This window comes from Lissotriton helveticus, chromosome 3_1 (assembly GCF_964261635.1).
Source record: "Lissotriton helveticus chromosome 3_1, aLisHel1.1, whole genome shotgun sequence".
Classification (NCBI taxonomy): domain Eukaryota; kingdom Metazoa; phylum Chordata; class Amphibia; order Caudata; family Salamandridae; genus Lissotriton; species Lissotriton helveticus.
Genome location: NC_136061.1, coordinates 1,262,601,446 through 1,262,628,387, shown reverse-complemented (window position 1 = coordinate 1,262,628,387; position 26,942 = coordinate 1,262,601,446). Strand labels below are relative to the sequence as shown.

Genomic DNA, 26,942 nt, shown 5'->3' with positions numbered 1-26,942 from the left:
AGCCCCACAGACCTTTATTTCCAAGAAGCCAAGATACACTCAATTCACTAGCTCTGGCGGGCAGAACACCAAAAATCGCTCTGCATATCTCCATTCATAAAATTGCACAGAACAGAGGATCCTTGTATGTATTATGTCCATATTTTAATTCCCTGGGGATACAGAATCACCATGGAAGAAATATGTTTTTATACTTAAACCTATTTAGGTTTTCCCTCTAGGGGAGCCGGCTAATTTACTTCACATCACACTATGGTACCTTCCAAAAAGCAACACATTCTCTGATGTGAGCTTGAAAATAGGTATGCCAAAAATACTGCAGAATATGCAAATATTATAATCAAAATAGTGCTTACGGTACTCTCCGTACGTTGCACCGTTCAAATCTTATACAAAGTAGAGAAAAGTCTCCTCATTACCTACCTACACGAATTGCAATTCGCATATACAAACCTATACAAATCCAAAGTTGGCCAACACAAATTCCAAAATTCCAAAGCTATACCAAACAAATAGTTGTCCAAATTCTAACTGCCAAGTTCTAAATGACCTAACGGTCTTTTTTTTTTTTTAAATACTCAAGCCAAAAAGGTTCTCAGTCAGGAGTGACATCATGTGGAGGATCAAAATCAGGAAGATCAGAAATATACTGGGCTGCAGAGACAAAAAATCCCCAGAACCTCCGTGCACAGAGTACCTCCTTAGCAGAGTCCTGTCCTGTCCTCCTCAGTAGATTTCTGTCTTCTGACAAGATCGCTCCCTCAGATAGCCACTTCTCTGATGAGGCCCAACGTTGGGCGCCATTTGAAGAAATCTGAACTTCTTCTCAGGGGTCTCACTGATACTTAGTCCATTCAAACCAATAATAAAGAATTTGGGCATGAAGCTGAAATATAAAAGAACATTTTTATTAACCTTAAATGAGGTGAGACTACGTCACACAGAAGCCTTAGCAACTGAATGAGGCAGTCTCCTAGAATGGTCTTACTTCACGTCTTACATACCCTTTATCCTGCCCCAGGCATGTAAGGGAGTTGTACCAATTACATTTCCTAAACAAATGGAAAATCTGGAGGGTCAGCAGGTGAATAGCGTTTGGGGTTTTAGCAGGATATGGGCAAAACATTATATAATTACATAGTTCACAAAGGTTAATCTGATTTAGATGGCACTGATTACATGTACAGTATCCCAACCCAAAAGTTAATCATTAGGAATGTCCCAAATTCAATCTCCAAAAGACGGACAAACCTATAATTGAAAGCATAACCCATGTAATGAAGAAACATAAAAAAGAAACAGATGATGAACAAGATAAGGCATATGCAAGGAAACTATAAGTTAACGATGTCCTGAACATGGATTGGCAATCTCAGACAAAGATCGATCAGGGAAATTGGCTTTGCGAGGTCAGTTTCAGGTGAAGAGGTCAGTTTCTTACAGTTCATTCCAGAGTCAGAAAGAAACCTAGTTAATGTATACATGGACTAAGAAGGCCAGGCCACTTTGTTCGCCAGGCTACCTTCACAGGCCTGCGTGAGGGCAACACAAAATGGTGGCACAATATAAAATGGAGTCAGTCTCGAGAACTATAGAACCTCAGAGTGGCCGTTCTTTTTCATACTTGGGTCCTGTTCTATGGAACGCTCTTCTGCTGTCACTTCGTACTCGGATGAACGATACACTCTTTCGTAAATCCATTAAAACTTGGCTTTTTAATCAGTAAGTTCCACTCTCCTATCTGCTGTTGCTTCCGCCGGGCGCCGGAAAACCCTTTCGGGTAGCTGTTGCGCCTAGATATAAATTTAAATAACATAACAAATAACATAACATGTGTTCCTTTTAAGTTTGCTGCAGAGTGCTGATTATTGCAGATGTCCCCACTACATTACACTTCGATCTGGTTGGGCTCGATAAAGAATTTTGCATGAGACTAGTCAATACGCTAGATATGCCATATGGGAGGCCCTCTTAGCTGCAAGGCGACAATTAGATCTCAGATTAACACTGCGGCCTAGTGCTGCACCATCCACAAGTGGGGCCGCACCACAAGCACACAGGAGGTCGGGTTCCCCACCCATCTGGCACTCTGTTGTCTCGGGCCCGCACCGCACGGCACTAGGCTCACCAAGCGTGCAGGGACCCCGGCAGGGCTGTTCAACGCAGTCACCGCTGCCAGCGGGACAGCATGGCCTCAGTCTCGAGGTGTGACTTCAGCCGGTCATCTTCGGCCCCGATGTGGCCCCGGCCCTCCACTATTCCAACGTCTCCGATCCGACAGCCGTCGATTACCAGGAAAGGCGCCACTCGCTCCCAGACTGCTGTCGCCGGGTTCCCACCAGTGTTGGGCACTCTGTGGCACAGTTAAGGTGATTCAACAGTGTACACCAGTGCAAGATAATTACCGGATTGTCGGGTCACAGTGCGGAGCTGCTTAAAATGCGTCCGCCATCATGGCTGGTTGGCCACACCCCAGCTACAAACTTTATTAATCACATGTGTCATTTACACAGGCCACACACTATTAAGATATTGATCCTAAAGTTCTTATGCAGATAGTCAGGTCCTGCACTGACAGATGCAGCTCCCTACACTTATGTAGGCCAGGGATATTCTTTCACTAATGTCAGGTGATGATCTATCAAAAACACCACACCATTGTGCTCTTATGAAGGCCAAGGTACTTGTGCATCACTGGAACGTTACCTTAACTGACAGGCCCATTTACTAAAAGCATATAGACCATACAGGGAGGTAACATAGTGTAAACTACATCCCAACATTCAGGCAAAATAGAATGGGCAGGCATCACTGTCACTGAGAGTCACATCTCGTGGAATGTGTGAATATATCAATTAAATAATGTGATATCTGACTATGTATGATAGACTTGTAGTATATGCAGCCATCACAGGACGCACCTTTAACCATATGTGGTATTGTTACAGGGTTGACATTTAACATTTCATCAAATTTCTTGTGGAATATGGTGGATTTTAGCATGCTGGTGATTCAGACAACAAGATTACATCAGGATCAAATAACGATCTGCACTGAATGTGTCACACGTGCAACATGCCTGTACAGAGCAAGCATGACATATGAGAAAGTGACCACAGACCTGTGTGATGAAGTGTTAGATGATGAGAAATATTTTACACATTGGCAATGTGGCCCAGTGTAAAGAGATTTCTGGTCCAGGGGTTCACCACAACCACTAATCGACATGTAGTTGATGTATGAGCAATAAGGGCCACTATGGGTTCATATTACAGATTTTTTGCACATTCAAGTATCTGTAGGTCTACAGTGAGAATACTCTGTGCATTTGTACTATGCCTCTGTCCCAGCCTGGCCCATGTGCTTGACTGAGCACACATTGTGTCATTCTGGCCACAACTCATTGTCAGAGCTTGTTCTCTACAGGATAATTATACAGATCCCACATGAAACTCATACTACAAGCTAAACAATACATGACAGTGCACATTGTGGCTATTGAGTATGTTAACTCATGGGTGTGTGGCGCTCGGAAGGGGTCTGTGAACCATACTTAGCTATTTGACACCAGTTTTGCGAACCATGGTATTGTCTCAGTGATACGTTGGACTTTCCACATGGCTAACATCATCCTCAAATGCTCCATCAAGCATACGTACACTGCTCATCCACTATAGCCTATACATGTCTCTGCTCATTCCCATGATCTCATTGGCATATATATCATAGGTATCATGAAAAGGACAGATGCATTGATATGTGCATGAAACTCTAGTCAGATATAGAGCTAATCAACTATCGCACATCATAATAGTGATGTAAACTTCACACAGTCCAGTACTCCACAATCCATCACATATTTACCATATGTGGGATCGACAAATTGTTACTACAGAAATCTGTATCTGTAACTCTGAGGCACATTGTAGCCTGGGGAGATAGGAATGAGGCAGTTATACAGACTTACATTTATATGTCAGACATTCACCTGTTCCTCTGGTGAGCCATAAAGCTGGCCATACAGGAAAAGGACTTCATGCAGCAGTGTCTCCAGCTCTTCTGGAGAGAAGGGACAAGACCTCTCACCTGTTTGGCCTTGCATAATTGGTCCCAGAGGTGGCAAACGGCAGCTAAAGTTGAGGAGGTGTTGTGAGCAGCAGTGTCATCAGGCAAGTGAGTTATTTTTCAAATATCAACGTACATTTACTCCATGTTAGCTGTCATCAGCGTTGATGGTCACAGCCATTGGACCACGACCGTCTAAACAATATTGTTAGCCTATGGCTGTGTGTACCGTGGATGTTACCGCCTACCCCGCGGTCAACTTCCGCCAGCGGTCTTAACTTCAGCATGTTCCACAATCATGGTCAGGCATCCGCCATCTTAGCAGTTGCAAGTACAGTATAGGTGAATGCCAATCGGGTCGGCACCACTAGAAATAACTACACAATTGTTGATAGGGTTATAAAACGTTTGATGTGCACTTTCATTTACAGCAAAAGGACAGTATATTGCATTACAGTGTAGAAACTCGATCTTTCCGAGGTGCACTGTACACCAGCAGTGAGTAACTTAATTCTGGGAAACTCCCATATAACATCATAAGAGTGATCATGATACATGTTAGAAGGTATGATTGGCACATTTCAGTGACAGAAGCATGTGAAGAGTACAATAGTGATTGGATGTGAATGTTGGACTGTACACAATCTATACATGTAATATGATGTTTCACAAAGGCTTCTTTTTCAACATAACTTTACCCCTCTGTGAAACATATTTCATTCTGGACACTGTGCCCAATGTTAACACTGTTTATAAATCCACATTATAGGTACCATGGAAGAGGGAGAAGGAGGCAGCCTCCTGTGTACCACCCATATTCAGACCTACAAACCATGGAAGAGAGGGATGTGATAAAAATGTTTCAGCTGAATAGCCAAGCAATCCATAATTTATGTCATAAACAGGAGGCTGATCTGCCACAGAAAACACATCCAACATATGTCACACCAATTGTTAAACTGATGTCAGCACTGCATTTATTTGCCACAGCTGTGGCTCCCGCGATTCTGCAACCCACACGGAGATTGAATATACTGGCGCAGCAGCAGGGAGCCACACACAGCTGCTGCTCTTTTCCCTCGGTTCTGCAACCCACACGGATACCACACATCGTTGTGGCCAATTTTTGCCCGATTAGCCGCATTGGACCCACCATCCGCCCTGACCCTGATCGGCTCACGTTGTGACCCCGCATCACCGATGCCTTAAGCAACTGCTTGCTTGACTGACCGGTGCCGTTGGACACCCTAACTTTCAGAGGCATTTCTTGTCTCAGGCATATAATTTAAGTCCTGATAATGGTCCCTAGATATTTAAGAGGGATTGAAACGTCATCGACATAGAGTACCAAGACTATTGCAAATGTTTTTTATTTTCATAAGGATAGCATTGGTACCTTATAAAATACATGTCCCACTAACTGTTTATAAATTGTGGAGTTACTTTTTAAATGTTTGAGCTTTGTTAATCTAATTGTTTGTTTTCCTGTTTGTGTCCCACTCTTCATGCTTTTGTTTTTTCAACATTATTTAATTCCATGTATTTATTGATCCTATTTAAGTTGTTACATCTCAAAAGTCTGTGTCCGGTTCTCAGGCTCAACACATGACTACTTCACACTGAGGAACAGCAGCATACCCCAGCTAATGTCACAACTTCCAACAGAAAGGGCCTGTCTTGTTGGTGAGTATGAACTGTCCTACCTCTGGATGGGTAATGTCAAGGCAGGTCAATGATGACTGTGTGACTAATTTTTGCACTTATGTCTGACTTACATCTAGGCAACTCAGCGTGTTACAACCATGGTTGTTGACACCTCTGAAGAACCCAACAATGCCAGGGGAAGTCCGCTTTCAATGATATCCAGAAGAGAACACATCGTTCTGTGAAGCGGGCTTTTGGGCTCCTGAAGGCATATTCAGACAGAAGGAGCCCTCCTCTACTCACCCGGGAAGGTGTGCCAAATTGTCGTGGTCTGCTGCATGCTGCACAACATCATCCTGAGACGGAACATTCCTATCGCAGAGGATGACGACCACGGCAACCCACTGGGTGAAGACCATGAAATTCCAATTGAAGATGATAGTGACAAACAAGTCAGAGGGGACTTTCATCAGGATCTCATCAACAACTTCTTCTCCTGAGTGTAAATACTTTTATGAAATTACATTACTAGGACTGCTACAGCACCTCATGTTGTGATTTCTGTTAAGCAGATTTATAGGTAAACCGAGACCTGGACAAGTTGTGGTCAAAGGTGTATTTGGAACAAAATTAAGACACATGAGTCTTGTTTCTGTTGCAGTGTTCATGTTACATTGTAGGGCAAGACTCTGTTCTCCAGATATTGACTATTTTGCATTTTGTGTGTGTTTGAATTCTAATGCGCTCTTTAAATGTTGTCCTATTCTAGGTAACTACACCTTGTCATCTTCATTTGGAAATTTCAGAGTTGTGACATCTGCAGCCGTATGTTGCTGTTTGGAAGTACGAGGGTGACATAGTTGGATCCTGTAACTGGCAGACAGGGTTTAGGAGTACAAATCCAGAAGCAAGACAACTTGCAGAGTAATTGAAGGAGAGGTTAAATTTGTACGATGGACTTTGTCCCTGTTGTGTCTTGGTCTTGATACAATATGTGTACCATCATGGACTCCAATAACATGTGGGAGTGTAGCATACTTATGCAAAGCACACTTCACATTAGCTTAATCATGCGTCTGGTAAACTGGATTTAGCTGTGAATGCATCTTCGAATACAAGAGAAGTTATCCTAGTACACAACTGAACATTATTTGTGAGATAACACCAGCAATTGTCTCTGAGTACTAAATGGAACCGGTGGAAAACAAATGCAGTGCACCCCTCACTTTGACTATTGGTGAGATACTTGTTGGATGTGTGTTGTGAGGTTAGGAGATCTCGGGCCAAGTGATGACATTGATCCATGATGAATGGTCTCAGTAACTCCAAAATATCTAACGTGTTCCTTTCTTCCATCTTTGTTATGTCAGTGATTATAAAAAGTTTTCTACCAATTCTCTTTGGAGTACTCTTTACTTTTGTATGCAATTTCAGATGGAAGAAAGGAGGATTTTTCAAAAGATTTTAGTGGGCGTATTTGTAGCACATGTTTGTGAACCAATGGTAAAAAGTGTGTACATTAAATATCCAGTTCGGTTTGCTTTATCTCCTTGAGTTCGGTCAGTATTTGGTCCATCTCGTATTGGAACTGATGGTATGCTCCCAAGACCTGGTCAATGTTTGACTGGGGGTGACTGTCTGTTAGAAATAGGGTAGCGTGGTGCAGAGCGGGGGGGCCAAACTCCAGAGGACATATGTAAAGCATCCACGCAGTACACAAAGGCGACACACCAGGCACACTCCAAAAAGAGACCACACCAGCTTAGGTGAAATACAGTAAGTGTATTATAAAATCAACACATTAGAATGGAATCACAGTTGCATTAAAACAGGGCCAGCCTGCCCTAGGTAACAGATTACCTAGGGCAGGCTGGCCCTAGGCCTCTTTGCTAAAGCGCCGGGACACCTCTTGGGGTAGCCGTGCGCTCTAAAAGTTTGGCTTACATTTAACATTAACATTTAACATTACTCGGGGACTATTTACAGGGCAGCGCCCAACCGGCCGCTGCCAGAACCATCGCTGGTACAGTTCGGATGAAGGGAAGGGTGAAGGAAAAAGGTACAGTCTATCACTAAGTATATAAAGTTGCAATAAACATGGGCCCTAAACATAAGGCATCCTCATTTGCATGAAGCTTACACAATGGCCACAGGATAACACATCAGGTCAGTCTATAACCACCCTATGCGCCAGCCTGGAAAGAAAACATTAGGCATGTAACAGAAGGCATTAAAACTCTAGCACATTATGCATATCTGCATTGGCATCAATCATGTGGACCAATGCTGTAGCCTTAGGGGGAAAGAAACCTTGAGCATCCGGCATGAACAGGTTTATCATGAAAGCCGTAGGCCTGACCTGTGACCATAATCTTATGCAGTTGGCATCATTAGGACATAACCAACACATGTATGCAGTATATCAGCAGATGTCACCCTGGACCTAAACTAAACACAGGAGGCATGAAGACCTCACCGGTAGCATAAAAGCTTAACATTAGGCCCCACCCCTCATTGGCATAACCGCATGGGCAGTAAAACAATACTTTAGGTATAATATTAGGCATAAACACACGTTATGTCTACAGCATGAAGTGGGCACCAAGTATCTTTGGTGTAAACCTGCTGGCATAAACCTCAGTAGCAGAAATGCATGGGTCACATTTAGCATAAACACCTTGACATGAACCTCTTGGGCATAAACCTGTTTAATCTCATGCAGTAGGCATCAGGGGCGTGGCTGCATTCCCACATTAACCTTAGGTATGACATCTGCGATGCAGGCATTAAGAAAAAGCAGCACCTATCGTTGGCACGCCCTTTAGGAAGAATCACAGTACCCCCATATGCTCTCTATAACGGCATGAGGCATTCTAGGCAACATCAACAAAGCATCCTTAACATTTCCTAGGCAAGGATATCCTAAGAGGCATCAGGCACAACATAAACATATTTATCATTTCCTAAGTAGGGTCAAGCTAAAAGGAACAGCCGCCTGGCAAGGGTTAACTTTAAGCACTGTGCTTCAATAATCAGAGCAGTTTTGTGCCCAGTTCAGAAGTCGACCAAACAGCTTCAACCTTACTTGAGGCCCTCAGTGCCAACAGGGCAATGGGAGCATTTAATGGGGCGTTTTATGCTCTTTCCAGGTCTCTTGAGGTGGGGGCCGGTTGCGGGGCTGCCAGTCTGATCTTCTGAGGCTCCTCGGCAGCCTCGCTATCCCCGCAGTCTCTCAGCCCTCCCCCAGGAGGGTTTACCTTCGTTTTCGGCCTCCGTAAGGCCCTCGCTGCCTGGTCTTGGTCTGGGGCAGGTCGGGGGCCCTCGCTCTCCTGGAGCCCCCTCGCCGGTGTCTCGATTCCGTCCCGGGCCTCCCATTGCTTCCTCGGGCCCGGGGACAAATAAGGACGCAGTTTTGTGGGGGTGCGGCAGCCTCCACCAATGGCTGAGCAGCTTTAGAGGGGGCCAAGCACAGGAGCCAATCAGGTCGCTGCTTCCGGGGGGAGCGGCCACCTGAACCAATGGGGCCGCGCTTGCCACCGGACACGGTTAATGACATCGGCCGTGCCGAACGCTCCGAGGCATACTGTGGCCTTTCCTCTACCGCGGCGGCCCTCCCAGGCTTCGGGCGCTGTGGTGGTGACAACGGACCTGGCGCTCCTTCTCTGCACCCGCGGCAGCCCTCCTGTCACATTGGGGGCCACGGCGGTGACGTGTGGGGCTGCAGCGCCCCAAGGCTTCACGGGGCTCTCCAGCAACCGGTGCGCCTACCCAGCGCTCCCTAAGGTACCGGGGCTGCAGCTTAAGGAGCACAGCGCTTCAGGGATACAGCGCCAGCAGCACAGTCCTATCAGGAAGCGCCCAAGTGGTACAGCTCTAATTCACAGAGGCCAGTCTCTACAACAGGGCGCTTAGCAGGCAGCAATTCTTCCCAGTCCTGGGCAGACAGCGCTTGGAGGCTACACAGCGCTTCAGTAGCACAGCGCAGGGGGTGGCCCAGTTCTCTCAATATAGCGTTTAGGCAGAACAGCGCTGTAGGCCTCAGCTCCTCTTCCCCTGGCACCCTGAATATAGCGCTTGTGGTGTGCTCAGTCCCACCAGGTGCTTCAGGGACGACAGGTAGCGCTCCTCACCTCCTTCTGGGCACAGTCAAAGGTGCTCCTTGGCAGTCAGAGAAAGCGCTCTTCTTTTCCAGGTGCTAGGGAGCAGGCAGGGCCCAGGTGTAGCGCCCACAGGCTCTAGGGCAGGAGAGCAGGCAGGCAGTGCTAGGCCAGGTCAGCAACAGTGGGTACTCCTCAGTACAGGACAGCAGCTCCTCGGAACCATCATCCCCTGTAACGTGGCACTCCTCCTGGTACAGCAGCCTGGACTCCAGCAGTGGGCTCTCACTGGCTCTGTGGACATTGGAGGGGTACAGATGGGCTCAGGGGCCAGCACACAGGCCCATGTGGCGGTACCTCCTGGCAGCAGGTCCCCTCACGTTCATGTCCATGCTCTGACTGAGCACATGGTGGCACAACCCCCTTATTGATACGCCCCTCACCCCACCTACCAGACAGTGCCAGAAGCTTCTGGAATCGTCTGGGGAAACTGGTTCTAACTGACTGAGGGGAGGAGTAGAGCTCCCTGGGTGCCAGGTTTTCCTTTGAAAAGCTGGAATGGCTTGGAACTGAACAACTAGACTGCTAACCCACCACAGTCAGGTGGCACCACACACAGCCATGGCATCCATTTTAAAAGCGACATTTCACCAAGGTGAATTCTTACAATGGGGTAATTAAAGGTGCGCACACCATTGCATCACATTTACCATGGCATCTCACACCACACATGGCCTAGACATTTCTCTATCATGGGGGAGACATCCTGTAATGGGGGAGAAAAAGCGAACAAATTCAGGAGAAAGGGCCAAGTCCAACACGACTCCCCCCCAGCCAAAAGCCAGGGTAGACCGATCAATGCCTTGATGGGTTTCCCTGCTTAGGGCGAGAAAACATGGACGCGGGCCCGCAACTGCAGGGGCACCCGCAGGTTCTCCGCCACTCTGGAACCCAGTAATTCCCTCTCTCAAACCTCCCTTGACCAACTAAACCACCCCACTGGTGCTCTCTAGCTGGTTGTGGCCAAGACTGGCCCCTAGGCCATCCAGATGTCTCTGGCCCTTGCTCTCTTACAGAGTGGGGGGCTTTAGCCCCAGGTCCGTAGTACCTGCTTACCACTCTCCTTCTCCTACTTGCAGCTCCAAACTGCCACCGGTCCTCCCACCTGGGGTCCGCACCCTCAGGCTGACCAGCAATCAGGGGCGAGGCTCTCCTCCCCCTACCTCTCCTTCTGGGGTCCCGCCCTCTCCTCCTATGCGGGGCACCCACAGACCACCACTCTCTCACTCGTCCAGGGCCATGGCCCTCCAACTGATCCATCAACCCAGGGTCTAAACCCTTAGGCTGAACCAGTGCCAGGGGCGAGTCCTCCCTCCCCCTGCACCCCCTCCCAGAGTTCTGCACCCTTCTAACTGGAGTAGTACCCCTGGAAGACAATTTTGGGGGGACACTGCTTACAGATGTCCCACCCGCCAGGTCAGGCAGTACCTGTTCCTGGCCTCCCAACCCAGGGTCTAAACCCTTAGGCTGAACCAGTGCCAGGGGCGAGTCCTCCCTCCCCCTGCACCCCCTTCCAGAGTTCCGCACCCTCCTACCTGGAGAAGTACCCCTGGAAGTCAAACCGGTAGGGACCTTGGTTACAAACGCCCCTCCCTCCAGGTCAGGCAACCCCTGAACCTGGCATCCCAGCCCAGGATCTAAACCCTGCGACTGAACAGACCCCCGAACCTCAGGAGCTCTGATTACAGATGCCCCTGGTTCTCCTGACACTAGGGGATCCCCCTCAATGGACGGCACATCAGGACAGCCTAGGCTACCAACCTGGGGTTCCCTTGTGGAACTCTCCAGGCCCTGAGACTGCGGTTGGGGCACCTCGGGACACCTCCCTGTCTCACTCCTTCCAGTAGATAGGACGTGAGGCCCTACAACCCTCTCACTAACCCGGGACTTAGCTGGGCTATTCTGCACCCCTCCCGCCTCGCTGGGTCGGAAGATCCCTGCACCATTCCCTGCAGGATCACTACCCGATGCCCTCTCAGACTCTCTGGCACTCACCCAAAGGTCTGCCTCCCGTGCAAGTTCCCTGGGCTCGGAGAACCCACACTGTACCAGGTGGTGACGCAACCTGGGGAAAACAACCTCTTAGCAGGTGCTCCTTGAGAACTACCTGGAACAACCCTTCCCCATCACTCACTGCACTATCCACTACCCAATCCTCCAATGCAGTCCAACACACGTCCACATACTCCCCCCAGGACTGGTGGGACAGTTTTCTCCTGCCCCTGAACTCCAACCTGTCCCCCTCTTCCTGGGAATCATGCACCCTCTCCCGGGCTCTGGGAGTGGGACTCCCTACATTGGACTCACTCTCGCTGCCACCCCTTTATCCCACTCTCACTGGTGAATCCAGACTACAAAAAACACTCTCAGGGGACAACCTACCCACCTGAGCTAGTCTCTCCCTAGCGAAGGACCTCTCTGCCTCCGCCATCCTCTCCTGCGCTAGAACCTTCTCGGTCTCTTGCCTCTTCTCCTCCACCCTCAGCTGCGCTATCTCCTTGGTGTGCTCTAACCTGAGCCTCTCCAAAGCCAGCTGATGTTCCCTTTCTTCCCTCCTATCTACCCACTCTTCTGGGGACAGGGAAAGGGATGGGGCAGTGCCCCCGGGACTGGACCAAGCACGGGACACCCTGACTATAGCGTCGTCATTCGCTACTGGCGTTTCCGCCCTATCAACCTCTTCCTCCTCAACATTATCACCACCCTCTAGGGTTATGGACTGGGAACCCTCACTCTCAGAGTCCTCCTCCTGGTCTTCACCAAATCCACCCTTTAAATATGCGGAGGGGTAATCGGAAAGGTCCCCACAGGGCTCTAAGGGTTCCCCCCTCTTGAGGGCCTCATAGAGAAATAACTTCCTGCGAGTGTTGCCTACTGGGGGTATCCCTCTCTCTCTGTAGAAATCTAGCCCTTCCTGCTCTGTGTACTCCATAAGGTAATCCTCATTGTAGGCTAACCCCATCCTGGCGAGGTATACCCGGGACGCACCACCCACAGTGCAACAGGGGGACACAATTCACATATGACACTTTTTGGAGGAAATACAATCAGGAAAAACAATAGCCCCAAAAAAAAACCTGTGATTACTTTTCAATGCTCTATTTGCAGTGTAACCCGTTGCCGCTGTGGTACTGCGCAAACATAGGTCCTTCCCACCGCTCACCAACAATGTTAGAAATGGGGTAGTGTGGTGCAGAGCAGGGGGCCAAATTCCAGAGGACATTTGTAAAGCATCCACGCAGTACACACAGGCGACACACCAGGCACACTCCAAAAAGACCACACCAGTTTGGGTGAAAAACTATAAGTGTATTATAAAATCAACACATTAGAATGGAATCACAGTTGCATATAAACGGGGCCAGCCGGCCCTAGGTAACAGTTTACTCGGGGACTATTTACAGGGCAGTGCCCAACCGGCCGCTGCCAGAATCGGCGCTGGTACAGTTCGGTTGAAGGGAAGGGTGAAGGACAAAGGTACAGTCTATCGCTAAGTATATAACTTTGCAATAAACATGGGCCCTAAACATAAGGCATCCTCTTTGGCATGAAGCATACACAATGGCCACAGGATAACACGTCAAGTCAGTCTATAACCACCCTATGCGCCAGCCTGGCAGGAAAACATTAGGCATGGACCAGCAGGCATTAAAACTCCAGCACATTATGCATATCTGAATTGGCATCAATCATGTGGACAAATACTGTAGCCTTAGGGGGGAAAGAAACCTTGAGCATCCGGCATGAACGGGTTTATCATGAAAGCCGTAGGCCTGACCTGTGAGCATAACCTTATGCAGTAGGCATCATTAGGACATAACCAACACATGTATGCAGTATATCAGCAGATGTCACACTGGACCTAAACACAGGAGGCATGAAGACCTCACCGTAGCATAAAAGCTTAACATTAGGCCCCAACCCTCATTGGCATAACCGCATGGGCAGCAAAACAATACTTTAGGTATCACATTAGGCATAAGCACACATGTCTACAGCATGAAGTGGGCACCAAGTCTCTTTGGCGTAAACCTGCGGGCATAAACCTCAGTAGCAGAAATGAATGGGTCACATTTAGCATAAACACCTTGACATGAACCTCCTTAGGCATAAAAACTGCTTAATCTCAAGCGGTAGACATCAGGGGTGTGGCTGCACTCCCACATTAACCTTAGGTATGACATCTGCGATGCAGGCATTAAGAAAAAGCGGCACCTATCATTGGCATGCCCTTTAGGAAGAATCACAGTACCACCATGTGCTCTCTATAACGGTATGAGGCATTCTAGGCAACATCAACAAAGCATCCTTAACATTTCCTAGGCAAGGATATCCTAAGAGGCATCAGGCACAACATAAACATATTTAGCATTTCCTAAGTAGGGTCACGCTAAAAGGAACAGCCGCCTGGCAAGGGTTAACTTTAAGCACCGTGCTTCAATAATCAGAGTAGTTTTGTGCCCAGTTCAGAAGTCGACCAAACGGCTTCAACCTTACTTGAGGCCCTCAGTGTCAACAGGGCCATGGGAGCATTAAATGGGGCCTTTTCTGCTCTTTCCAGGTTTCTTGAGGTTGGGGCTGGTTGCGGGCTGCCAGTCTGATCTTCTGAGGCTCCTAGGAAGCCCCGCTATCCCCGCAGTCTCTCAGCCCTCCCCCAGGGGGGTTTACCTCCGTTTTCGGCCTCCGTGAGGCCCTCGCTGCCTGGCCTTGGTCTGGGGCAGGTCGGGGGCCCTCACCCTCCTGGAGCCCCCTCGCCGGTGTCTCGAGTCGGTCCTGGGCCTCCCGATGCTTCCTCGAGCCCAGGGACCAATGAGGACGCGGTTTGGTGGGGGCGCGGCAGCCTCCACCAATGGCTGCGCAGCTTTAGAGGGGGCCGGGCACAGGAGCCAATCAGGTGGCTACTTCCGGGGGGCACGGCCACCTGAACCAAGGGGACCGCGCTTGCCACCAGACACAGCCAATGACGTCGCCGTTCCGAACGCTCCGAGGCCTACTGCGGCCTTTCCTCTACCGCGGCGGCCCTCCCAGGCTTCGGGGGCCGCGGCGCTGACAACGGACCTGGCGCTCCTTCTCTGCACCCGAGGCGGCCCTCCCGTCACATCGGGGGCCGTGGCGGTGACGTGTGGGGCTGCAGCGCCCCCAGGCTTCACGGGGCTCTCCAGCAACCGGTGCGCCTACCCAGCGCTCCCTAAGGTACCGGGGCTGCAGCGGGGATTGGCGGCCAACAGTGCTCCTCGGTTCAGGTCCCCGGGGGCTGTGGCGGTGATGAGGCAATTAAGGCAAGAGGCCCCAGCGCATAGCAGGCACTGCGCGTGGGGCACCTCAGCAGGTCGGACAGGTCCCAGACGACAGCAGTAACTAGTTGGCCAAATAGCGCTTAAGTGGCACAGCGCAGGGAGTGCACAGTTTTTGCAGCAGCAGTCTGTTAGAAGTCCTGGGCAAAGTAGCGCTTTAGGAGCACAGCTTAAGGAGCACAGCGCTTCAGGGATACAGCGCCAGCAGCACAGTCCTATCAGAAAGTGCCCAGGTGGTACAGCACTGATTCACAGGGGCCAGTCTCTACAACAGGGCGCTTAGCAGGCAGCAATTCTTCTCAGTCCTGGGCAGGCAGCGCTTGGAGGCTACACAGCGCTTCAGTAGCACAGCGCAGGTGGTGGCCCAGTTCTCTCAATATAGCCCTTTGGCAGAACAGCGCTGGAGGCCTCAGCTCCTCTTCCCCTGGCACCCTGAACATAGCGCTTGCGTTGTGCTCAGTCCCACCAGGGGCTTCAGGGACGACAGGTAGCGCTCCTCACCTCCTTCTGGGCACAGTCAAAGGTGCTCCTTGGCAGCCAGAGAAAGCGCTCTTCTTTTCCAGGTGCTAGGGAGCAGGCAGGGCCCAGGTGTAGCGCCCATGAGGCGCTAGGGCAGGAGAGCAGGCAGGCAGTGCTAGGCCAGGTCAGCGCTCTGGGGGTACCCATCAGTACAGGACAGCAGCTCCTCGGAACCATCATCCCCTGTAACGTGGCACTCCTCCTGGTACAGCAGCCTGGACTCCAGCAGCGGGCTCTCACTGACTCTGTGGACAGTGGAGGGGTACAGATGGGTTCAGGGGCCAGCACACAGGCCCATGTGGCGGTACCTTCTGGCAGCAGGTCACCTCACGTTCATGTCCATGCTCTGACTGAGCACATGGTGGGACAGCCCCCTTATTTATACGCCCCTCACCCCACCTACTAGACAGTGCCAGATGCTTCTAGAAGCGTCTGGTGAAACTGGTTCTAACTGGCTCAGGGGGAGGAGTAGAGCACCCTGGGTGCCAGGCTTTCCCTCCAAAAGCTGCGATGACTGGGAACCGAACCAGACTGCTAACCCACCACAGTCAGGTGGCACCACACACAGCCATGGCATCCATTTTAAAAGTGACATTTCACCAAGGTGCATTCTTACAATGGGGGAATTACAGGTGAGCACACCATTGCATCACATTTACCATGGCATCTCACACCACACAAGGCCTAGACATTTCTCTACCATGGGGGAGACATACTCCTAATGGGTGGAGAAAAAGCGACAAAATTCAGGAGAAAGGGCCAAGTCCAACACTGTCCCTAGTGGCCTGACTCTGCTGGACCACAGATACCTTCCTACTACTCTGTCCTGACGTACCTGTGCCTTTTGCACAGTTTAGAGTGCCCACTGGTTCGTGGCTCTTCAGTTGCAGGTTAAGTGACAGGGACCTCAAGAGTCTGGACAGGGGGACAGGGGTCACATGATTGAGGCCACTGTGCTAGGGGTGCAGGTTGTGGCAACAACCAGTGGCTGAGTAATTGCAGGGGGTAGTGTTGTTGGCACAGTGAAACTCACTGATGGGGTCTGCCCAGTCATACAAGACGAACCAGCAACGTTGTCCACGTTAGCCTGTCCTGCACTATTACTCCCACTGTTGGCGTGCTCCTGGGGTGCAGTGGTGGTCTGTTTGCTGGCAGAGCTCTGGCCACTTGGTATGAGCGATAGACCTGTGGGGTAAGGAGAACATTGTTATAGTTTGCTGTGTGATATGTACTTTCTGATCTTGGAACCCACTTAGTGAGACCTAGAGGGAGAAAAACTATAGGTAGGGATTAATTTGTTGATAGTTTCAGTTTTCATGGACATGTTATTCTGACAATTAGAGACTACATGCTCATGTACTTCGGATACGCAGGTCATAGTATGTCCAGAGTTGTCCAGAGTTGTAGGGTGTTTATTAATGTAGTATACATGACATTTAACATCCATTCTATCTAATACACTAGAGATTGGTTTGGTGGTGTTACACTTTCCAAGACCCAGCTGAGTACAAGACAGTAGTTGACACAACTTTGTTTTGTCTTTGTCATTTGTGCTCATGTGAGCTGTGCTGGGTCAAAGGGTCACCTGCCACTTAGATGTTTATCACTGGCTTTCTATGATTACCCAACCAATCGTTGTGTCATACATCATGTCATGTTACAATCCAGTTAATGTGGCCAGTGCTACACACAGGACAGTATAGTGACGTATCTGAGGAGTGCACTGGATGTAGCCTCCTCACTCCATGGGAGTAGTGGATACGTTGTTTTTTGTGTAACATTTGATATTTGGCACATAGAAACTTCAATTCTGTTTTGAATGACTGACACAGGGAATTGTGCTAGTTGTAGTAATTTTAATACCTGTAGACATTGATCTACTGGTATGAGCTATACCTTTACATTGGATGAGATTAAATCAATCAATCAATCAATCATGGCATTTGTATAGCGCGCTACTCACCCGGAAGGGTCTCAAGGCGCTGGGGGGAGAGGGGTCCGTTACTGCTCGAAAATCCAGGTCTTGAGCTGCTTCCTGAAGGAGAGATGGTCCTGGGTTCGCCGGAGGTGGATGGGGAGGGAGGTCCATGTCTTGGCTGCCAGGTAGGAGAAGGATCTTCCACCGGCGGTGGCTCTGCGGATGCGTGGAACGGCGGCGAGGGCGAGGCTTGTCGACCGTAGCTGGCGGGTGTGCGTGTAGAAGGTCAGGCGGTTGTTGAGGTACTTGGGGCCCAGGTCGAGGAGAGCCTTGTGTGCGTGGGTGAGGAGTCTGAACGTGATCCTCTTGCTGACGGGGAGCCAGTGCAGGTCTCTCAGGTGGCCGGAGATGTGGCTGTGTCGGGGGATGTCCAGGATGAGTCGTGCGGAGGCGTTCTGGATGCGCTGGAGTCTTTTCTGTAGTTTGGCTGTGGTTCCGGCGTAGAGGGTGTTTCGGTATCAGGGGTATTTTAATTTCTCATACACTTACATACACCATGGCATAGTGTGAGACTTGCTGCAACATAGCCTATATGTGACACAACACAGGAATTATTTTACCTCTGACAATGATAGTTTTCAGTTTATAAGTTAGGGAAAAAGTTGCTACAGATTGTTGAGATCTGGTGTGTGACTGAAGCAGCTATTAAGGTTTTGTGTGAGTTTGTGAAGTGACACTTACCAGGCTCTGCTCTCGCAGGTATTTCATGCATGCCTTCAGTGTGGATGATATCATCTAAAGCAATGGGGTAACCCAGTATCCCTCAGTACCTGGGCGTGTATGATACAAGTAACAATCGGTTCTGTCGGGTCAAACAATTTCTTTGTAGTATTCAATATGCAATTAACCCCACCGCTGCTGCCGACGTTCAGAGGACGTCGCGTGCACTGCCTCGGTAGTGCTGCGTTGAACGTCGCGGTCCCGCCCGCGCAATAGAACGTTCCGCACTAACACAGAACGTTCAGCACAGGCAAGGGGTTAAAACAATGTGATTGAATAAAAGCGAACAACTTGAACACAAAAGATAATAAATAAATTTATCTCATTCATAAAGAAAAAAAGGAATGTTAAGTCATATTTGCAAATCTTTGAATAAAGTCAAGAATTATCATGACATGAGAGCTGTGCATTAACTCAATTAAAAAGGCGGCGCATGTGGGTGTGATTATAGTGAAATGGTGAGTGAAGTGACAAAGTGACAGGATTTGTGTATTATACAACAAGGTGAACCAATACTGTACAAGTAATTACACAAAGTGATATTAAAAACTAGGTCCAATTACACATCAAATAATGGCGGGCACCCTAGCTTGGTCTATGGATTACATAAACTGGCATGCCTAATCCCTCCCCCTCCCCAAAGACACTGAAGAGTCTTTCTGCCCCTGCCGGGGGCAGATGGGGGATATTACCCCCGATCTGCTCCCGGGGCAGAAAGAACATTAGGCACCGGGGATTTATTTATATTATGTATATAGGGGAGGAGGCTGGCCAAAAGGGGCACGCCAATGCCCACTCCCAAAAGATATCACAGTCTTGCTGCCCCCCAGGAGGCAGATTGGGCAATAGCCCCCGATAGCCCCCATGGAGGGCAGAGAGCACACTAGCTACCAGGAATTTATTTATTTTGTGTATATAGAGGTGGGGGCTGGCCAAAATGGGCATCCCAATGCCTCCACCCCTCACAAATTCCATAGTCTATCTTCCCCCGAGGAGACAGATGGGGGCAATATCCCCTGATCTGCCCCTCCAGGGGACAGAAAGACCACTAGGCACCAGGGATTATGTTGTTTTTTATATGTGGGGTGGGGGCTGCCCAGAATGGACATGCCAATGCCCCCACCCTCCCCCAAAATTGACACAGTTTTTCTGACCCAACAGCAGGCAGATGGGGGCAATAGTCTGCTATCTGCCCCCACCCCCTGGGGACAGAAAGCCCACTAGGAACAGAGATTATGTTTTTTCTTATACATGGGGGTGAGGGCAAAAGTCCTTTATCTGCCACCTGTGGGGGCAAAAAGCCCACTAGGCACTAGGAATATGTTTATGGGCATGTAAGGGAGAATCCCCATAGGCAAGGATTGCTCCCCTTTTTTTTAGGCACACATTCTGGCTGTTTTAGTGATATTTTTAGCCTCTAAAAGCACTGGAAACTAGGGAAACGTTTCATTTTGGGCAGTTTCCTGTTGCTGACTTTACCTACCCGCACAAGTGAGGTACCATTTATATCAGGAGTCTTGGGGAAATGCTGGGCTGGTGGAAGGTTGTGGATTTCCACGAATTCCAGAACTTTCCATCACAGAAATGTGAGGAAAATGTTTTTTTTTTTTTTACAAATTTGAGGTTTGCAAGGAATTCTGGGTAACAGAACCTGGTAAGAGCCACACTCGTCAGCCCATCCTGGATTCCCCTGGGAGCATAGTTTCAAAAAATGTACAGGTTTTCTAGGCTTCCCTAAGTGCCAGCTGAGCCAGGGTCCAAAATCCACAGCTAGGCACAAAGCGAGAAAAGGGTCAGTTTTCGATGGAAAAATGTGATGTGCCCACGTTGCGTTTTGGGCCGTTTCTTGTCACGGGCACTAGGCCTACCCACACAAGTGAGGTACTATTTTTATCAGGAGACTTGGGGGAACAGAGAACAGTAGAACAAGTGTTATTACCAATTGACTTTCTATGCATTTCTGCCTTCCAAACATAAAAGACAATGTGTAAAAAAGAAGTCACTTTGAAAAATGTCCTCTATTTCACATGCTTGTATGGGTACCCACAATGTGGGAGATGTCCAAATAACTACTGCTTCTAAACTCTATATTTTATTCCCATTTCAGAAATACAGAAGTGTCCTTGATATCAATTTTTCACTCTTTATATTTTACTAAATTAATTTGCTATATACCGGGTACAGAATGAAAAAACATTGCAATGGGAAGCTCAGTTATTGGCTCTGGGTTCCTCGGGTTCTTGGTGAACCTACAAGTCCTATATATCACAACAAACAGAAGGGTCCAGTGAACATAACGGTATATTGCTTTAAAAACTCTGCCATACTTAGAAGAAGTTACAGGTGAAAAACATTAGCACAAATGGCTGTTTTTTTCAACTCAATTTCAAAAACAAATTCCAACTCATAGTTTCTATAGTAAAACCTTGAAGGATTTACACAAATGGCCCCTTGCTGAATTCAGACCTTTGTCTACTTTTCGGAAATTAATAGCTTTCTGGGATCCATTATTGCTTTCATACCCATTTATACCACTAACTGGAAGGAGGTTAAAAGCGCAAAATATAGGCTGTGGCCCAGTAAAATGGCAAAACTGTGTAGAAAATGTTGGTTTTCTGACAAAGGTTTGCCTGTTCCTAAAAGGTGGGAAGATGGTGACTTTAGCACCAAAAACCCTTTGTTGATACCATTTGCTGGGGAAAAAACAAATGCTTTCTTCTGCAGCACTTTTTCCCAGTTTTTCCCCAAAACCCCAAAATGTAGCTGTATTTTGGCTAATTTCTCGGTTTCCGCCAGTAGAACCCACAAACCCTGGGTACCCTTAGAATCCTCAGGATGCTAGAAGAAAAGGACACAAATTTGCCATGTATACCTTATGTGAACAAAACGTTACGGGGGCCTAATCGCAAACTTCCCCAAATAGCCAAAAAAGGCTTAGTACTAGGGGTGGGGGGAGGCCTAGCAGCGAAGGGCATGATTTCAGTAACAAACGAGACTCCTCCATGCTAACTAGTTACACGACTTCCAGCGGTCGGCATCCAACTTCTTAGAGGGACAAGTGGTGTTCAGCCACACAAGATCGAGCAATAACAGGTCTGTGATGCCCTTAGATGTCCAGGGCTGCAAATGAGTTAAACTGAATGGATCAGCGTGTGTCTACCCTTCTCAGACAGGGTCAGGTAACCTGCTGAACCCTGTTCATGATAGGGTTTGGGGTTTGGGAATTGCAATTATTTCCCATGAACAAGGAATTCCCAGTAAGTGTGGGTCATAAGCCTTCATTGATTAAGTCCCTGCTTTTTGTACACACCGCCAGTCGTTACTACCAATTGGATGGCTTAGTGAGGTCCTCAGATCGGCCCTGCCGGGGTCGGCAACGGCCCTGGCAGAACCAGCGGAAGGAGCAATAATGGCGGAGCAGCCCGAGCGATGAACTGCACCAGCCTGCAAACTTCAGCCGCCTCCCAGACAGAACATACGCACACCGTCAGCACAGGGCCCGGTCCTGCCCTTGTGCAGGCGGAGTGCTATGCAGCTGCATGGGGCACTTGGGTGAGGACCGAACCTCAGTGGGACCCGATCAACGCGCAAGGGACTGGGGATGGGGGCAGAACCTGTCCCTCCAAGAGGGGCGAGGTATGCCCTCCTGAGTCAGAACCCATACTCACCCAGCACGACCCCTGTAGAGGGGGTAAACAAATGGCAGTGTCTACCTAGGCTAGAACCACTCCCTGAAGGCCCCACCCGATGCCCTGCTCAAATAGCATCCCTTCTCGCGCGGCAGGGCAGTCTGGAAGTGGTGGGGCTTCCTGCTCCTGTCGATCCCGGAGCTCCCCTCGCCCACAGCTGGGGTGTGGGACTCTCGAGCCAAGCTCCTGGTAACGCTTTTTGAACAGTGCAGTCCGACTCCCAGAGGGGAAACCTTGAATGGGGTGCCAGGTCATCTCACCGCGCAGGGGCAGACAGAAGGCGTCACCTTTCTCCCACCTCTCTTGTGCCTCGCAGGTGGGCGAACATTTTGAAAACGTTGCCTGTGACTCTTGGCGGTGGATCACTCTGCTCATGCATCGATGAAGAATGCAGTTATCTGCCAGAACTAGTGTGAATTGCAGGACACATTGATCATCAACACTTCGAACGCACCTTGCAACCCTGGGTTCCTCCCGGGGCTAAGCCTGTCTGAGGGTCGCTCACTCGTCAATCACCCCGGGGCATCCCCAGGACGCAGCTGGGGCAGTTGCAGGGTAGCTCCCGTCCCTTCAGCCCCCCCAACAAGGTCAAACCCCCTCGATCGCCTGTGGCAGGATGCCTCACCTGGTCCTGTCACGGAGGTATGCCACCGGAATGCCTATCCTTGCCTCCTGCCTCAGCAGGGCATGGGCTGGTGACCGGTCTGCCCCGGGCTCGTCCTGGGGCACCTGGCTATGTGCCGCTTGTGGCTGTCTGTGGTGTCACATGGCACCCTGTGCACACTGCCTTGGGTGTCCACCTCCGTGGATGGCTTCCTGGGTAGGGTGAATGCCCATCCGCCGGGCCTGCGGGCCATCCTGGGAAAGAGGACACGCTGCAATGACTCCGGCCCCTGCAGCTATGGGGCTGGGGATACCCGGCTCCCCCCATGCTTCGATGTCCGACTACAACCTCAAATCAGACGTGGCGACCCTCTGAATTTAAGCATATTACTAAGCAGAGGAAAAGAAATTAACTAGGATACCCTCAGTAATGACGAGTGAAGAGGAAAGAGCCGAGCGCCAAATGTCCGCCCAGCGGGAAATGTGGCATACTAAAGACTGACACCCTAGCGTCGCTCAGGGGGCCCTAGGCCTTCTCATCAAAGCTCACCCCTCAGATGGTGTTAGGCCACTTTGGGCCCCAGCGCGCAGGGATCAGGTCTTCTCGGAGTTGGGTTGCTTGGGAATGCAGCCTAACGCTGGTGGTAAACTCCATCTAAGGCTACATATGGGCACAAGATCGATAGCCAACAAGTACAGTAAGGGAAAGCTGAAAAGAACTTTGAAGAGAGAGTTTAAGAGGGTTGTGAAACAGGCGAGAAGTAAGCGGGTGGGGTACATGCAGTCTGCCCAATGGATTTAACATGGCGGGAAGGTCAGTGGCTGGCTTCCCGGGGAGGGCAAACCCCTTGCCGAGACTCCGGCCCCTGAAGGCCAGGGGCCAGCATTCCCCAGCCCCCTCCCCAATGTTTCAGTATCCGACTAAGACCACAGATCAGACGTGGGCATCTGCTGAATTTGAGCATATTACTAAACAGAGGGAAAGAAACTAACCAGGATTCCCTCAGTATTGGCGAGTGAAGAGGAAAGAGCCTAGTGCCGAATCCCCATTTGCGGCAACATGTACAGTAAGAAAAAGTAAAAAATAACAATGAAGAGAGAGTCCAAGAGGGTGTGAAACAGTCAAAAGGTAAACAGGTGGTGTACATGCAGTCCACCCGGGGGATTCAACACGCCAGGAAGGTCGGTGACCCGGGAGGTATTATCCCCTCTGTGGGACTGCTACCCGGCCCTGCAGGGTGCATTTCCTCTGCGGGGGTACAAAGTGATGGCTCAGGGTCGGCTTGGAAGGCTTTAGGGTGGCAGGTGGCTCTCCATTCCAGCAGAGGGTGTAACAGCCCCCCTGGCAACAGCTTTGCTGTGTCCGCAGGGCAGAGGGCAATTAGACCGCCTCTGCACCCGCTCCTGGCCGCCCCTCGGGGCATGCCGGATGTGGAAGGGCAGACGGTGCACCCTGCTCCCAGCGCAACTGTCGACCGAGGCGGACTGTGCTCAGTGCGCCCCGACCACGTTGTGACGCCCGGCGTGAGTCCCACACTAGGCGCCAGGGGTCTGCCGCGATGTCAGTTACACACCCGACCTATCTTGAAACACAGACCAAGCAGTCCAACACATGCGTCAGTCGGAGGCCATAGAGAAACACTGTGGAGCAATGAAGGTGAGGTTCGGCACTCGCTGGCTGAGGTGGGATCCCGCCAGCGAAGCAAGCGGCAAACTCACCACCGGCCTGTCTCACCTGCGCCATCAGGGAGGTGGAGCATTAGCATGCGTGATGGGACCCGAAAGATGGTGAACTAAGCCTGGGCAGGGTACAGCCAGAGGAAACTCTGGTGGAAGTCCGTAGCAGTCCTAAGGTGCAAAATGGTCGTCTGATGTGGCTATAGGGGAGAAAGACTAATCGGACCATCTAGTAGCTGGTTTCCTCCGAAGTGTTCCTCAGGATATCTGGCGCTCGGAGCCCCCAGTTTTATCTGGTAAAGAAAATGATTAGAGGCCTTGGAGCTGAAACGATTTCAACATATTCTCAAACTTTAAATGGGTAAGAAGACCGGCTCGCTGATGTGGAGCCGAGCATGGAATGCGAGTGCCTAGTGGGCCACTTTTGGTGGCCCACTGGCACTGCGGGATGAACTGAACACCAGGATAAGGCGTCCGATGACGATGCTCATCAGACCCCATAAAAGGTGTTGGTTGATATAGACAGCAGGACGGTGGCCATGGAAGTTGGAATCCGCTAACTAACGTGTAACAACTCACCTGCCAAATCAACTAGCACTGAAAATGAATGGCGCTAGAGCATCGGGCCCATACTTTGCCTTTGCCGGTGCTTAGAGCTGCGGGGCTGAGCTGCGACGAGTAGGAGGGCCGCTGCGGTGTGCACAGAAGCCCCAGGTGGAGCTTCCGCAGGCACAGATCTTGGTGGTAGTAGCAAACATTCTAATGAGAACTTTGAAGGTTGAAGTGGAGAAGGTTTCCATGTGAACAACAGTTGAACATGGGTCAGTCGCTCCTAAGAGATGGTCGAGCGCTGTTAGGAAGGGATGGGCGATGGCCTCCATTGCCCTTGGCTGATCGAAAGAGAGTCGGGTTCAGCTCCCTGAACCCGTAGTTGTGGAGATGGGCGCCCTCGCGACATCCAGTGTGGGAACGCAAATGATCTCCGAGAAGCTGGCAGGAGCCCGGGGGGGGGGACTTCTCTTTTCTTTGTGAAGGCCAGGGTTCTTTGGGATGAGTTCGCCCCAAGACAAGGGCCCAAGTCTTGGAAAGCGTTGCGGTTCCGGCGGCGGCCGGTGAGCCTCGTGGTCCTTGAAAATCCAAGGGCGATGGTGTAAATCTCGCACTGGGCAGTACCCATATCCACAGCAGGTCTCCAAGGTGAACAGTCTCTGGCATGTTGGAACAATGTAGGTAAGGTAAGTCAGCAAGTCAGAACTGTAACTTCAGGATAAGGATTGGCTCTAAGGGCTGGGTTGCTCAGGCTGGAGCACGAAGTGGGGCTGGGCGCGTGCCGCCGCTGGAGGAGGCGCCACCCTCTCGGGCGAACAAAGCAAACACAAGGAGATGATGGATGGAGCACATAAACTTTTCAGACACTCACAGATCAGGGTTGAATCCATCATCGTTCTTAGCTCACTTCGCCACCCCAGTTCAGACCCAGCCATATGCAAATCAGTCTTGACCCTATTCCTCATGGGAATAGTCCAGCCCGAACTGCCAAACCATGTCTTCCCTGGACCTGAAACAAGCATCAAACAATCAATCAATCAGGGACTTTATTAAGTGCACCACTCACCCGCGAGGGTCTTAAGGTGCTGGGGGTGGGGAGCAGCTCTATTCAATCGAAGAGCCCGGTCTTGAGGGTCTTCCTGAAGATGTGTAGGGTGGGGGCGTGCCTGATTCCATTCAGCAGCTCGTTCCAGGTCTTGGCCGCGATGTAGGAGAAGGTTTTTCCACCCCAACTTGCTCTACGGATGCGCGGGGGTTCGGTGAGGTAGGCGGATCGGAGGTTCCCATTGGATACGTGGAAGGAGATTCTGCTGTTGAGATATTGGGGTCCGGTGTTGTGGCAGCATTTGTAGGCATGTTTGAGTATCTTGAAGGTTACTCTTTTCTCGACGGGGAGCCAGTGGAGGTTACATAGGTGCTGGGTTGATGTGTTCGTGTCGGAGGATGACGAGGAAGAATCTGGCTGCGGTGTTCGGTATCAGGGCCGGACTGGGAACCAAACCCGGCTGTGGCAAAGTGCTTGGCTGGCCCCCGGGGGGTTGGGGGTGCGGCCGAGCTGTTTGCCATGGCCGGTTTCGGCCGATTTTGTTACAGAGGCTGGTATTGCAGCTATGCTGCAAAAACGGCCCTGTAAGAAAAACGGCCCTCCAGGGGCCCAAAACCGGACCCCACCCTGGCGGCCAACCAGGGAAATGCCCGGTGCCTGCTAGGACCAGTCGGCCCTGTTCTGTATGGTCTGGAGTTTGCTGAGCAGAGACTTGTTGATCCCGGCGTAGAGGGTGTTTCCGTAGTCCAGTCTGCTGGTTATGAGTGTGTGGGTGACGGTCTTCCTTGATTCGGGGATCCATTTGAAGGTCTTTCGGAGAATGCAGAGGGTGTTGAAGCAGGTGGAGGCGACAGCGTTGACCTATCGGGTCATAGAGAGGGAGGAGTTGAGCATGATGCCGAGGTTTTGGGCGTGGTCCGTGGGGGCGGGGGGCTGCCGATGGCAGTGGGCCACCAGCAGTTGCCTCATGCAGAGGGGGAGGGTCCAAGGGCGAGGACCTCT

The 26,942-nt window shown here is 50.3% G+C and overlaps 1 long non-coding RNA gene, 1 other non-coding gene and 1 pseudogene across 3 annotated transcripts in view; 2 read left to right on the top strand and 1 right to left on the bottom strand.

The window, feature by feature from the left end:
- The window catches only part of LOC144823416 (uncharacterized), a 386,557-nt gene that overhangs the window by 89,337 nt on the left and 270,278 nt on the right, over positions 1–26,942 (bottom strand). The window lies entirely within an intron of this gene.
- On the top strand, positions 22,413–22,566 carry LOC144825693 (5.8S ribosomal RNA). Its single transcript, XR_013609513.1, has one exon. It is a non-coding gene; the product is annotated as a 5.8S ribosomal RNA (ribosomal RNA).
- Positions 23,038–25,560, top strand: LOC144825565 (28S ribosomal RNA; annotated as a pseudogene).